The sequence below is a fragment of the Megalops cyprinoides genome, chromosome 12 (genome assembly GCF_013368585.1).
Source record: "Megalops cyprinoides isolate fMegCyp1 chromosome 12, fMegCyp1.pri, whole genome shotgun sequence".
In the NCBI taxonomy this organism is placed as follows: domain Eukaryota; kingdom Metazoa; phylum Chordata; class Actinopteri; order Elopiformes; family Megalopidae; genus Megalops; species Megalops cyprinoides.
Window position 1 is genome coordinate 35,547,468 of NC_050594.1, and position 15,273 is coordinate 35,562,740.

Below are 15,273 nucleotides of genomic sequence, written 5' to 3' on the forward strand. Positions count from 1 at the left end.
CTTACTTTGGCACAGACGCACACAACAACAGCACAAGGTTTTGTCCCCAAAGGCTTGGTCTCCCCAGTTCTTCACCTCCCAGATATTGTTGTGGTACTGAGGTGGGGGAGGTCACTACCACCTTTATCTTGTCCCGTATCCCCGGCCCTATTGAGGCCCTGATTGGTGGCCAAAGGATACGGGCAGGTCCGAGGGCAAATGGTGACCTGGGGGCCGTCCTTGGGGGTGCGCCTGTGCCTCAAGTTCCCTGTGGGGGTCCTGCTGATAAGGGGAGCAGCAGGACCGGTTTGGCCAGGTTTCAACTGAGTCGTAAACAAGTGCCTGTGAGAGGTGGGGGTGGTGCGCAAACAGAGACAAAGACAAAGACAGAAACATACACATGTGGCCCTTTTCTACAGCCGCCCCCAAATTTCTTGTGGAAATTTGCTCATTACAAAGGGCCACATCATACACGTTAGGGGCGTCCGGTTGTGTCATCAGGTATGGCTGGGAGCACAACCAGCCGAGCAACTGGGCGGGTGTAGGTCTGGTCCTCGACCTGTACTTTTGCAGTCCAAACCTATCCGTCTCTGCCAGCTCCACCGGCGACGACACGGCCTCTCACACGGTGGGGGGTAGGCCATGTTGGTGGAGTTGGAGGTTTGCAGGCGAGCAGGGGGGAGGTCCGTCTCCTGCGGGACCACAGGCTTAGCTCGCCGTCGCTTCCATTTCACACTGCTGTGTTGGTGCCGTCGACTGGACCCCCTTCCTCGCAGAGTCCAGGACTTACGTATCGAGCTGAAGCCACTCGACCTGGGCGACAGGGTTATCAGGTGGCTGCTGAAGGGCACTGGCTTGCCTGCTTCCAAACCAGTGGGCTCTTCTGGAAAGCTGCCTCGTTGAGCTCTCTTGAGGAGCTGGGCCTCTGTCTTTGGGTGCTTGGTGGCTGAGGGCTCACTGGCCTGATCAGCCGCCCCGTAAAGGGATGGTGCACTCCCTTCCAGTAGCTCTTGGGAGCCACTGACTGGGCTGCCTTCTAGGAGGGAGGGGCTTGTGTTCTCTGCCACTAGCCCACAGAAGCTGGGTTCCTGCCGCTTTGCAGCATCCTCCATTTCTGCTCCACTTGGTCTCGCGGGTCCCTTATTTGCTCCTTGGTGGGGGAACGCAGCATGCTGGCCCCGTTGGCTGGGTTCAGCCAACCCCAACCGGGGCTTGCTGCGGGTGGTGTCCTCTCTGGGTTTGCTGACTGAGGTCAGCAGACATTTGGGGGAAGAGGTGCGGCGCTGAAGGCGCTGTGCCGGCCCTTGGAGTGTCCAGCCCAACCGGGTCTTGATTGCTGCTGGGCCCCCTGGTGGGCCCAGACGCACTGGCTCGATGGGGGTGATCAGGTGGGTGTAATCCGCCCCGATCAGCAGGAGTGGGCGCACCTGGTTGAGGGACTGTAGCGGGAGGCCTCTGAGGTGTGCATACCTCTTCTGCAGCTTTGCCACTGGATAGGAGTGCTCTGACATGGCCAGGTGGTCAGCGGTGAATGCATTCCGTATCCAGTAGGTCCTCTTTGGTCCGGATGCAGGGGAGATCTTGAATGACACGGCCGCCCCGTGGAGGATATTGACCTCATGCCGAATGGTGCGGAGAGCCAGATCTTCGGCTTTGCCCTGCAGGTGGAGCTGTTTGGCTGCGGCTGGGAGGAGGATTGTCCGCTCAGAACCATCGTCCAGTACCGCGTAGGTCTCTGTGGACCAGCCCTTGTGATGCAGGGAGACTGGGATGACTTTGAGCATCACAGGGCTGTGGCCACTCGGCCGGTCCAGGTACAGAGTGGACGGCTGGGCGTGTCCTCTCCCCGGACCTCTCATTCACATCGTGCAGTACCTGCAGGTGCTTGCCGTTGCAGGTACTGCAGGGCCACTTCAGGGTGCACTGCGCAGCCTGATGAGCGCGAGCACACCGCCAGCACCTCTGGTTCTCTTTGATCCAGGCCACCTTCTCGTCCCTGGAGAACCGCTGGAAGGCGGTGCACTGGCTGAGGTAGTGCTCGGCGTTGTCGCAGTAGGGGCAGTATGCGTCTTTCCTCCCCCTGAGGTTCCCAGCAGGTGGCGCTGCTGGGGATGACTTCGGGGCTGCGGTGCTGGTGGCCTGGTTGGTTCCGTGCAGGATGTTGGCCCTCCGCCTGGTGGGCTCTGGTGCAGGCCACTGCTCCTTCTGTCCAGCTGGGGGGCGCTCTCTCCTTGGCTGGCACTGGGCCTCTAGCTGGAGCCAGGTTGCAAAGTCCAGCAGGGTGTACATCATGGACTCGGGCCTGAGTCGGCTGATGTACCTTTTGAACCTGCTGAACTGCTCAGAGGGGAGCTTCTCCAGGAGGCGCTCCACGTGCGAGCCGCAGGCTAGCTCAGCTTGGCCCTGCCCCCCCATAGTCTGAAGGAGTCCCAACAGGGCGTGGATGCGGAGGGCGAAGTTGTCAAAGGCCTGCCCATCCCCTGGCCGGATTGGAGGTAAGGCCATGATAGCCTTAATCTCCCGGGATGCCAGCTGGCGTGGTTGCCCGTATCGGTCATCCAGCGCCTTCACTGCTCTCGTGAAGGGGTCTGGGGCCTTGGAGAAGGCGAGTGCCAGCCTCCGGGCCTGGTCGACCTTCAGGTGGTCCAGGAGGATGTGGTACTTGTACTGCTCGGTCTCTTCTGGATCGAGCAGGTTGTCAAGGGCCATCCGGAGCATGGTGTACTCGGTCTCATCCTCCTTGGTCAGGTCTGGGAAGGTCGGACCTTCCACCCTCCTGTAGGACCGTCTTCGCACAGCAGGGGGCGCTGTTCCTGCTGTCTGTGGTGGAGACGTCATCACTGCTCCCGGGTGCTGCGTTGGCCAGTGGCAGGGCAGGGTGGCAACCGGTTGTGGGTAGGGCGTCAGGTATGAGGGCACGCCCATTACTGGTCCCTGCGGCAGATACCGAGTGGGCTGCAGGAGGACTGGGTTCTGGTCTGCCGTTACAGCCTGCATGGCCGGGGGAAAACTCGGCTGAGGCTGAGACAGGCTGCAGGGCAGCTGAGGGAGCTGGCCCTGTGGGTGCTCCCCCTGGTGGGTTGGGTGCACCTGCAGTGGCAGCAGGGGATGCTGCTGTGGAGGGGCTGGTTGCCGTGGCAACACTTGGCTGGGCGTGGCACTGTCTGTCAGGGTGCCCTCCTGCCCCGGTGGCAGGTGGTACAGGGCACTGGAGATGGACGCCGAGGAGCGGCTGACTGGCGGCGGCGTCGGGGGCGATGATGGCAGCTGCATCCGATGGAGGTGATCTGTCAGCTCCTGGACAAGGGCTAGGTGAGGTCCTGGCTGCACAGGCTGGGTGCGAGCCGTCTGGGGTGATGGCTGCCTTGAGCTCCGGCGTGAGGACCTGGCGCTGAAGGGAGTGGAGGTGGCAGAGCGCTGCAGCATGCGCTCCATGAGCTCACTCTGCTGCCTCATGGTGTCCAGGAGCTGTTGCACCACTTTATCACGACTCTGTGGGGTCGTGGACGATGGGCTCTGCTGGACTGAGGAACTCCTCTCTGGCATCCTGAGGGGGGTCATCTCGGCCTGTCCCTCCTGCTCACTGGCGTGGACGTCCGCAGGTCTGTGGGTGCTCTTCCCCACATACTGGACCTCGTAGCTCTCGTGGTGGACCGGGCGACGGGTCTCACGGCAAGAGCGGCTTGCGGATGGAGGAGCTGAACCCGGTGTGCCTGACATTTCCACTGCAACAGCACCAATCCGGCTCGAAGGACCACTGAAACTGAGGGGGCAGTTTCACCCGTACTAGGTTCAGGCTACTTTGCTATCACAGTGGGGTGTCGGTCAGGACACAGGAGTCAGGTTCCGGGTTCAGGTGTTTATTGGGGATTTTGAACGGATGGATGCGAGGGTTTGTGGTGCATGTGTGTGTGTGGTTCCCTGCAAAGAGTAAGCAGGGAGAATGATAAGTACTGTTGGGTCCATTGAATGTAGAATATACATACAGGCATTGAGGCATACAGACTTAAACTGCAGGAATGGCTATGAGAACATTTATACATTAAGGACACACTATCTGAATTAACATGCACACCCCTGTCTCTCTACAGGCAATTATATTACAACCAGTTGAAGTTAGGCATACTACTTACTTTGGCACAGACGCACACAACAACAGCACAAGGTTTTGTCCCCAAAGGCTTGGTCTCCCCAGTTCTTCACCTCCCAGATATTGTTGTGGTACTGAGGTGGGGGAGGTCACTACCACCTTTATCTTGTCCCGTATCCCCGGCCCTATTGAGGCCCTGATTGGTGGCCAAAGGATACGGGCAGGTCCGAGGGCAAATGGTGACCTGGGGGCCGTCCTTGGGGGTGCGCCTGTGCCTCAAGTTCCCTGTGGGGGTCCTGCTGATAAGGGGAGCAGCAGGACCGGTTTGGCCAGGTTTCAACTGAGTCGTAAACAAGTGCCTGTGAGAGGTGGGGGTGGTGCGCAAACAGAGACAAAGACAAAGACAGAAACATACACATGTGGCCCTTTTCTACAGGGATGGCAATTCCGTTGTGCTCCACGGTGCGTAGAATCTCCGGGGGAATGAAAGTCGTGTCAATTTCGAAAGTTATGTGGTGGTCTCTGATGAAGATTCAATTGGATCAATCATATTTGTATTTGTAAAAGGCTACTTCTTTACTGGTCGAAGATAGACTAACTAAAGGAACTGAAAGAGAAAAGTGAGAGCCGGTCTGCACGCGCCGCCATCCAGTCAATGATCACTGGGATTTACAAATCATTGCTTGGGTTCCTGTGGAAAGTAGAGACATACTTCACAAAAATATCCTCTCATATATAGGTGCTTTTGAACTGATACTAAGACTCATTATACTGATGAGTCTGATACTTATTCAAATGCTGTGTCTGTGTCTTCAGGTCATTGACATGCTGGCGATAAGAGGTGTGCACTGAGTTTGACCATTTTACACACAAATAAAATTGAACGTAATATGTATTGAGATGGCCAGCTAAAAATAGAGGCAAATATAAGTGTAATCTAGAAATCCACTCCCCTCTTCCATAAATAGTGGCTAAAGTAGTGTTTCCCAAACGTTTTTTCTGGGGACCCACTTTTTAAAAATGACAAACCATCGCGACCCAATTCACATTAGGTCTTATCTACAAATCGTGAGAAGAGCAGATTTGTGCATAAATGAACGTTCCTGCCATTTCCGCATCACCTTATATTATCCTGAATACGTAAACCAGCCATTTCTAAGAGATATAGCCTACGTTTGATAAATCATAACTTCGTTTTATGCACGTGTTATCGAAAACATATACATAAATGAGACAAAATAAGTGCTTTTAGGCGAAATTAACAGGCTCTAGTTTTTTTCCCTCTCATCAGTAAAAGAAACAATGTACGCTAGCCTTTCATACTAGATTCAATGTTATAAGTACAATTATCAGAACAATACTAACATTCAGTACTATCAAAAACATGCTGCTTGTTGATTTTTTTTTTTTTTTTTTTGAAATGCTCATGCCTATTATCAGAACAAGTGTGCAGGTATTCAAACAGTCAACAATCAATTCGTTAACCACATCAGGTCTATTTCACGTCAAATCTCATAGCACATTATGTGGTATTTACCTGACTAACCCTTTCGCACGTAATTTTATGCTATGCAGTGCATGTTATGGTTTGTTATGATTTTATTAGCGTTATTAAGCTTCTCGTAGTTTTCACCGCCGCATTTTCTATATTTTTAATGTTAAATCAATGTTTCCTCAAAGCTAAAATTAGCTAGAATTTTTCCAATCTAGTTTTCAAATCGCACCAATTTTAGCATACGCGCTAAACGGCTAATCACACCAGTGTGATCTTAGGCCGTGTTCACACGTAGCGTCTTTTTTGATGAAAAACGCTGGCCAGAGCATTTTTTCAAGTTAAAAAAAAAAAAAAAAAAAAAAAAAGCTGGCAGCGTTTGTTCCAAAAAGCAGTTGAGAGCGTCTTTTGTTGCCATAACAGTAGCATGTACATTGTTAGCGATCTAGTTGTCTATCCATTGTTGCAAAGCTAACGTTAAATAACAGGCTAGTTTTGCTAAAAACAAGCAGTAAACGCAAACACTTTCCAGAACGTCCAATTTGGTCAGCTGTCAAAAAAGCGCTTGACGTAGGACGTTTTTTTCTGTTGAAAGTTGAACTTTTTTCAACTGAAAAAAAAAAAAAAAAACGCCCTGCCTGAGCTGCAGAAAAAAACGCCGGCGACGGAAGTCTACTCCATAGGATTTATTGTGTAAAACAGACGCTGACAGCCGTACGGGCCATGGAAGAAATTCTGCAAATTTATTATTTTTTTCTTTGGGAAACACTAATCTACATGATGTAAGGTCTGTGAATCTGTGCAACAAAAAAAAATCGAAAACAAGCACCCAAAATCATTTATGTGCAGACTTCAGAGGCTTTAGGGCACCATGCAATTACACCAGTCATCATCACCCTAAAGCCTCTTCTGTTCACTAGGTATAGAGACCTAGTGAACAGAAGAGACAGGTCATTGTCTGTATCTGTATCTGTTCAACCATGTCTCTACATTTGGATAGTAGACCGGAAGCGGGCGTGGTTTACACAGGAAGTCGTTTAATCTGGCAAACGTTGTGTTTTCTAACCTAATAGTCATTGGCCATGCAATTTTTGTGCCTTCAAAGCATCAAATTGATTTAATATTGGCATAATTATGAAATATATTTCCACATCCTCATACTGTACCTTCACCTCTCATTTTTATTTTAACTAAAATTTATGAACTGTCTGAACCCCCCCTTTAACTGGGGACATTGAACAATCAGAAACTGAAAAAAAATGTTTTATAAATCGAAAGATTCCGTTTTTCATTGAAAATAGAAACTATTTACAGTAAAGATAGAAAAATATCCTTCAGTTGAAAGGAATAATCTTAAATTCCAATCATACTGCGTTCGCGTTTCTTGATGTGTTAACGGTTATAGGGTGACCATACGCCCTCTTTTTTCCCCCAGACATGTCCTCTTTTTTGGACCTAAAAAATGCGTCCCAAAAAGAGGACATGTCCGGGAAAAACGTTACTGCAGTTCGCAAGGGAAACGTGAATTACTTCTTTACAACAGTAATTAGATATCAGTAATACACGAACTTTTTGCCTGTTTTTTTTAGTTTTTTATTATTATTATTTTTCCTCTATTGAACTAAGTTTGGATCCAGCTGTCACCCCAGAATTTTGTCTCGCTAGCTCCTGCACATAACGCCTCCTCCTCCTCGATGCCAGAGTTTCACTGAGTGATACCCGGGAACGGTCAGCTCTCAGTCCGCTGCCTGCTTTGCGCTGACTCGGTGTCGGCGACTACAGAATATAGCGATCACTTTTCAGTAATGTGTAGTAGCCTAAATGAAATTACTTTCGACTGGGTTTTTTAATGGGGGAAATTAACACATACAGCTAAAAACTACAGGTTCGTTGTAAGCTTCATTTTGTTGTATAGGTTTGCGGGGGTAATCCAGCTGTCTCGCTAGCTCCAGCACCTGACTCGGTGGGGGCGATTACAGAATATAGCGATCACTTTTCAATAATGTGTAGTAAATGAAACGACTAGTTAGTGAAATCAAAGTCCTATATTGCAAACAGAATGGGCATTTTATCTTGTGCAAACATGCTCCCGCACAAAGCAGCCACCACGCGCGAGGCAGTTTCTGCTTGGCGAGCGCTGGAGGGCATACACGCTCGCGCGGGTCAACTCTGCTCGAGCGAATCGACCTGAGTTTTGGGGGCGGAAACCAAGGGAGGCACTGGCCCTCTTATGATTGGTCACTTTCAACGCAATCACACCCACACGACCTCCTTGAACCTTAATGGATAGCTTCCGTGAACTGAACGACAGGCAGTGTTTGGCCAAAGGCTTGCTGTATTAAGCAATTGAATGCTGACAGCAAGTTCGGAGTTGAAGACACAGTGGATGGAACAATGGCGGCGACACCTGAATATTTACATGTAAGTGATACTGCTAGATGGCTTCGTCTAACAACCCGGCAATTTACTTACGTTAACGTTACTTCTAACGTCTATTGCATGCAATCGGCTGAATGATAGAGGAAGCTAACATTAGCTATTTTAGGGTGACCATACGTCCTCTTTCCCGGACATGTCCTCTTTTTCAGAGACTTTGGTCCAATTGATATATTACGGCAAATTCGAATCAGTAGGCTACAACTCAGTGACATCAACACAGTCCGAAAACAGAGTCACTTGGAAAATGAAACGAAAATACCAAAGCGGTGCCCGAAAATGGCACAATAAACAAAAAACTGCTGGATTTACTGCCAGACTTCCGAAAATAACATTAGGAACGGTAAATCGTGTCAGCCGTGAAGGATGTAGTCTGTCAGAGTTAACAGGTAGGCTAGATGGTTGCTATAGTTTAGACAGCTACCGACAGGGTTGGCAAGATAAAAACAATTAGGCTAACCGTTTAAGTTATTACTCCAATATACCATTGTTACGTCCCAGGTGGGTAATGGCGTCCAGGGGTACGTATATGGGACGCAACACAAAAGGAAACAACCAGACACGGGAGCAATATAGGGGAGCACGATATATTTACAATATTTACAAGACGATATACAATGACAAACATTCACAGGGCAAACAAAAAGGAGAGAGGACAACATACGGTGCCAAAGAAAAGAACAAAACAAAACCAACCCTACATGCCTATACAAATCCAACTAGATACAAAAGCAAAAGGGGTGGCAGAGCCAAACGAAACCTACCTACTCTAACTAACTTAACCAAAAATACACAGGAGCGGCACCCGCCTCTAACCTAACCCTAACAGGGCGAACCCTCACACGGGGATCCCCCAGCTTACCTGTCCTCCTCCCACGACAACCGAAATGCAACCAAATCCGAGACAAGATCCACAATCGAAGTCAGTAAACGATGCTATATCAAACACACGGTACAGGCAAGTTGTAGAAGAACTGAATGCGACGGATCAGAAGAGAAAACAGCGAGAGGATCACCCCAAGCATCCAGCATCTTTAAATCGGGGCGCCCCGTTTTCTGGTTGGCCGAGCCGGAACGAGGAGGCGGGGCGCAGCGCCGCGGGATACCTGCGTCAGGGGAGAGAGCCGAAGAGGAGGGGGGGGGAAGAAACCGAGACGCAGGCGACCCAGACTCCACACGCCCAGTGCGCAGCACGTAACAACCATTATATATGTTAGCCATATGAAGTTAGTTAACCTGTATATGTTGAATCAGAACAATAAATATTTTTTACTTTATTAGGTTTGACATACCTACAGGGAATTTGTCTTTGTAATATGGTGCAAAATGGGCTAGTTAAAATATACAGACACAAAAAAAATAGGCTACGCCCGGCCGGTCGCACAGTGCCCCTGTTTTCGCTTTCACATGAAAAACCGTTTGTGTAATGCGTTCTTCTTGCTGTGAATTTTTTTTGTGCTGTAATGCACCGGATCGCGATCTTCATCGAATGTTTTTAGTGGGAAAACGGCGTTTAATGTAATCACCATCATCAGGCCAGCGGAAGTGGAGATACAGCGGGCTGTTTATGTAACACCTACAGCCGGCCTGTGTCCGACGGGATTTAGGAACAGCAGATTACACTCACTGCCCTGTCATAGGATGGGGGACGGAAACTACGATTCCGCTACACAAGTCGATCACGTTATCATCCCATCTCATGCACTTTCTGCCTGTCATTCATGCGTGTCTCTCGTTACCAGTTCATCTGTATGCTGCAAGAAAGGGGCCCACTCATGGTTAGTTGCCCGGCGAGGGGGGGGGGGGGGGCTAACATGTTTGCGTTACGGTGCTTTGTCAGGACTCAGTTGTTTGAAAAATTTCAGTTGTTTGCAATTTCAGACGTGGGCTGAAGACACCTCTTCAGACTCTACCTGGACTGACACCCTTGCCATTTGACCTTGTAAATCTAAGATTCTTGGCTCGTACTTGTAGCAAGTTACGTTGTATTTGTAGCACGTTTTGCCTAGGTAGGATAGCAGCACTTTATTGTCCCAGTGACTGTATTTGATATATGTAACCTCAGATCAGATTAGTTCTGTCTCGCTACACTGACCTTGCATTCAGCTTCAGCACTATCTGCATTGTATGACCTGTACACATCCTGCCCTTGTGCCTGTTGTTTGCCCACTATTTGCACTTTTGTACGTCGCTTTGGATAAAAGCGTCTGCTAAATTAATAAATGTGAATGTAAAAATATAGCTGCAAGCAGCAATGAAGGGGTCAAGCAACACAGGGCCAAAAGGTAGACAATCAGAACAACCGCTCAACAAGACACCAGTCCATGGGTGAACACACACATTGACACCCACTCTTACACTCACTCCTATGGGCAACATAGCATGTCCAATTGACATTACCTGAATGTGTTTGGACTGTGGTAGAAAAGCAGAATACCCAGAGGAAAGCCACATGAACACAGGGACAAGGTACAAACTGAACACAGACGCACCCTGAACTTTAAACCTCTATTTTGTTAGGCAGTAGTGCTACCTATTTGCACCACCATTTGCCACATTTAAATAAAAATGATATGTAATCACATTTTCAAATGAAAAAGTTATTTAAATAAAAATAAACTAGTCTACTGGGATTTCTAATATCATTGAACACTCTCAGATAAATGGCGCTATCTGCTGTTGTCAATGTATAATGACGTTTAAAAGTCTAGTCCTCTCATGTAAGATAACCCCTCTTTTCAGATGTAATTTCTGAAGTAAGAAAAAAACCGCTGTCTAACATTCAGGCCAACATGGAAAGTCCAAGTGTTTCTTCAACACTATTTAGTGTATTAGTTGTGGCAGTAGGTCAAAAGGTTCAGGAGATGTGCCTATTTTAAGTGCTACAAACTGATTGTGTCTTAGCAGCCATGCCATTTGGACATTGAACTATGTGTTCATTTCCCAGTTAGGACCTGACATGTAATGATGTAATGTTCTACAAAAATTGGTCGCAGTATCTGCTTGTCTTTGTGTGGTCTGTGCCTTGTGATGTCCATTGGAACAAAATGTCATTAAAATCTAAGTACATGGACACATGGGTGTTTAAACCTGTTTTTCAGTATAACACCCCAAAGTGGCCAAATTTCACTAAGCCTGCTGTGTGGCACCCAGGCCTAATTGTAAGCATGTGTATTGACTTTTATGGTGTTACGGACCGGTCTAGGGTCAGACCGTAACAGGGAAAAAAGGGGAGACCACAGTCGCGAACACTGGGAAACGTGTAACAGAATTCATTACACTAACATTTAAAGACAAAAAAAAACATATAACATAAATAAAGTGGGTAACAGGGAACACAAACTCAGGAGTCGACAAGCCAAAATAACAAACAAAACACATTCTAACTAACGAGAGAAGGAAACTAACTGACCTAACAAAATAAATCTCAAAACAAAAGATACAGTAAAACTTCCCTTTCTCCCTTCCTAACTAAACCAACGTGAAAAAAAGAGATGGAAAAGAAAATGGCATCGAATCCCTACTTCCCACACCCAACCACAGTGTCACGAAGACCAAAAGCAATACTCACAAATACACATGGACGAGAACCTAAGCATACGCACAACCATGTACAACTAACAATCACAAAATACATAAACGACAAGTGGTCTCTTCCCTTGCGCGGACTGAGCCTCTTTAAAGGGAGCGGGCTGGCCAGGAAATGATGGAAGGCTCCAATCACAGGCGAGGGGAGGAGACACCCAGCGAAGGACACACCTCGGGGAAAGGATGAGACGGACCTGGGGAAAACGTAAAACGATGCAACGCACGCAGCCGGAGCAAAACGCATACATCGGGGAAAACGAACAAACACAAACACAAACAGTAACGACCATGGTCGTAACATATGCCAATGATCAAAAGCATTTCAGAGATATGGCCACTCTTCCTTTATGGCAACTTCACGGGTGAATTTGTGGGTACACTGCGGCTACAATGTTCAATCTGGCAACTATCATTTATCAACTGTTAAGGACAATGGTCCAAAGAGGTAATACACAAAACCTCATTGTGCCATAATGTGTTTTTGACAAAATCAAATGTAACCCCTTTTTCACAGGTGCTTGTCACCCAGCCCAATAAATTTAGGCACTACCTATGACTGAGGCTACCTTAATGGCTACCCGTTACTGAGAGTTACAAAAAAAAAATATATATATCTCACAGCGGCACAACAGGATCTTGAATTCTCAGCGGTGGAATGGTGAGCTGCCTGATCTCCCTGTATACCAGTAGGCTAATAATATTATTAGAAAATAATATTAAAGGTAATTGAAATAGCCACAATACGAATAGAATAGTAAATTTAAATGAATTTAGCAGCGCAGCGCCTCCACTGTGAAAATACTACACTTACCTTTAAGCTAGTGTATTGTGTATCTTCCCAGAATTTAATATACAGTATATCTTTATCTCTCAGTGTATGTATTAATCAAATTAGTATTGAATGCCAATCTAATAGGCCCGTAGTGTATTAAGCTACTATACACCTGTAATACACCAGCACTCCTATATATTAGGCCATGCGTATGCAAAAATGAGTCTGCCAATACACCCAGGGTATAGTTAAAATACAATAAAAAAGAATTTATTAGTAATAGTCACTGAAATAGTTAAATTGAAATTGAAATGAATAAAATAAATGCAAACAAATACCTTAGAGAGACGATGGTGAAAACAATTTTCACCCAAAGGTGTTAAATTGACTCTCTAACTGGTGCACAGCAAATAAACAAATGAAACGAAACTACTTTAAACAGTGTGATCAAGATTCGTTAAAAATAGGCTCAACCGTACAGATTAAAGAACAGCAATTGCTATATTCATAGCGTGCATAAACAGACTGAAAAATTACACAAGCAAAACCAGTATCAATCAAAGTATCAAATAAAATCCAAAACCAAGCGCTTGTCGCTGGGGCCCGTCAGTGCACTAACCAGCTCTCTGAGCTGAGGGCAACGGTAGCGACCGTTGCAATGCCCGTACACGTCGCTGGTGAGAGAGGCGAGACGAGAGAAGGTGTGTGTGTCAGTGTAAGTGTAAGTTCACGTTACTCACGATCCACTTAGACCCGCAGACAACAACTGGCTATCCGGCCAGGCAAACACAGCAGGTAGCCGGCGATGACAGTGGCTCTCCGGAGGGCCCAGCACCAGCAGACGTATTCTCCGGGGAGAAGGCAGCATCCTCAGATGAAGCTAGGCTAGCAACAAACAAGCCATTTCATTAGACGACAGCGGCCACATCGTTTGCCCTAGCAAAATTCTTTGAATAACTTTTGGTCAGAACCCTCTGTAGATGATACATACCAAATTTGGTGGTGATAGGATGCACGGTCTAGGACTAGTTCGCAAAAGTAGGTTTTTCGAAAAATTGCAAATATGATCTTTTTGTTCCAAAATCCATTACAGTGGATGAGTCCATTCAATTCAATGTGACCCAGGGATTCAGCGGAAATAATTATCACAACTCTAGGACCAACAATTCAAAAGTTGTAAGCAAAAAATGTACAAATTTGGCCTGTTGGTGGCGCTACAGGTATTGATGTATTGACTCCCGATTTGGTGCCTGGATACCTTGGACTGTGCTCTATGAGGGTGCCAGATTCCACCAACATCCAACTAGGGCTTCTATGGCCTGCCATTGAAAACCATTGAAAAAAGGATAATACCAAAATGGCCAAAAAACAAAATGGCCGACACACAAGTTTCATGCTTTCCCAGCTAGGATCCTTTACTGTGATGATGCACACAAAATTTTGTTGAAACATTTGCTTTGGTTCCAAAGTGATAGGCATTTGAAATTTTTTTTCTCTGTTTTTCTGGTATAGCACCCCCATGTGGGCAAATTTCATGAAACTTGGTGGGTACCCAATATTCCCCCTGGCAATAAAGTATACCAAGTTTGGCGTGACTCCAACCAAGCATTGCTGAGATATGGCTCACTTCCTGTTTTGGTGTCTTTGTCATGGAATTTCATTAGATGACAGCAGCCACATCGTTTGCCCTAGCAAAATTCTTTGAATAGCTTTTGGTCAGACCCCTCTGTAGATGATACGTGCCAAACTTGGTGGTGATAGGATCAACGGTCTTGGACTAAAAGTAGGTTTTTTGAAAAATTCAAAATGGCGGAAAATCCAATATGGCGGACTTTAACGGCAATGGGTGCGATTGATTTGCCATGACCCAAGGATCCAGGGGTCACTACATGCTTGGACCCCTAATGTCAGCCTCTCTGTTTTGTGTTGGCTTCTTTGCCCTGTAAATATTACATGTAGCAGGAGATAAATAAAATTAACATCAATAAACTATGATCTCATTTAAAGGCCATTACAGTTGCACAGCTTAATTGTGTGTAATATGTGTAATAGGTTAATACACTTACATGGCTGTGCATTGTCCACTGAGCATTGTGAACGCAGATGGGCACTGCTGAAGAATTGTGCATTCTTTTTACAAGATTTAGTTTAAGCTTTTTTCCAAAATGCCAAATGCAAATTATGCATATTAATCTCTTTGGAATGTATCCAAATTATTTTGCATGCTCCCTCTGATTGTTATCAGTTCAGACTCAGGCAGCATTTTGCAATGATCTGAGCTTGAAACTGACCCTATGGTGCCATACTGCAGTGTTTCCAGTCCTGGTCCCTGATTCCTGTATTTGTTGGTTTTCATTCTAGCTGAGATCTTAATTTAGTTTGAGTATGATGTTAATTGGAAATGGATCTTTATTTGGCTTTTCCACATTTATTTTTCCATGGCTTCATTGTGGGAGAAATTAGCAACAGGAGGCATGTTTGTGCTAATAGAAAAATGAAGTTGTTTTTGTTTAGTAAACTTGTGTGGCCCAATGTATGATTGTTCTTAATTATTCTTAAGAGTTGAATACCTGCTTTTTTAGGTGTTTAAGGGGCTCAAATAAATGGATATAGCTCACAGAAGCTATACTATACTTATATCTATCTTTTAAGACAAACATGATCCCAATGATACATATATGTAACAAAGAGCAGCAGATGTTTGCTAAGTGATGTCACATTAACATTGGTATACAGTTAACAGCATAGCTAAACATAATTGAAGTCAGATGGAATAGCACAGATGACACCTTGGAGAGCACCACTATACTAAATGAGGCACTGACAAATTACTGTGCATTTGAGGTGCTTAGGCACCTTGGTGTGCTACATGTTTCTGGAGCAAAGCATCTTGGTCAAGGATTCAGCAACAGTTTC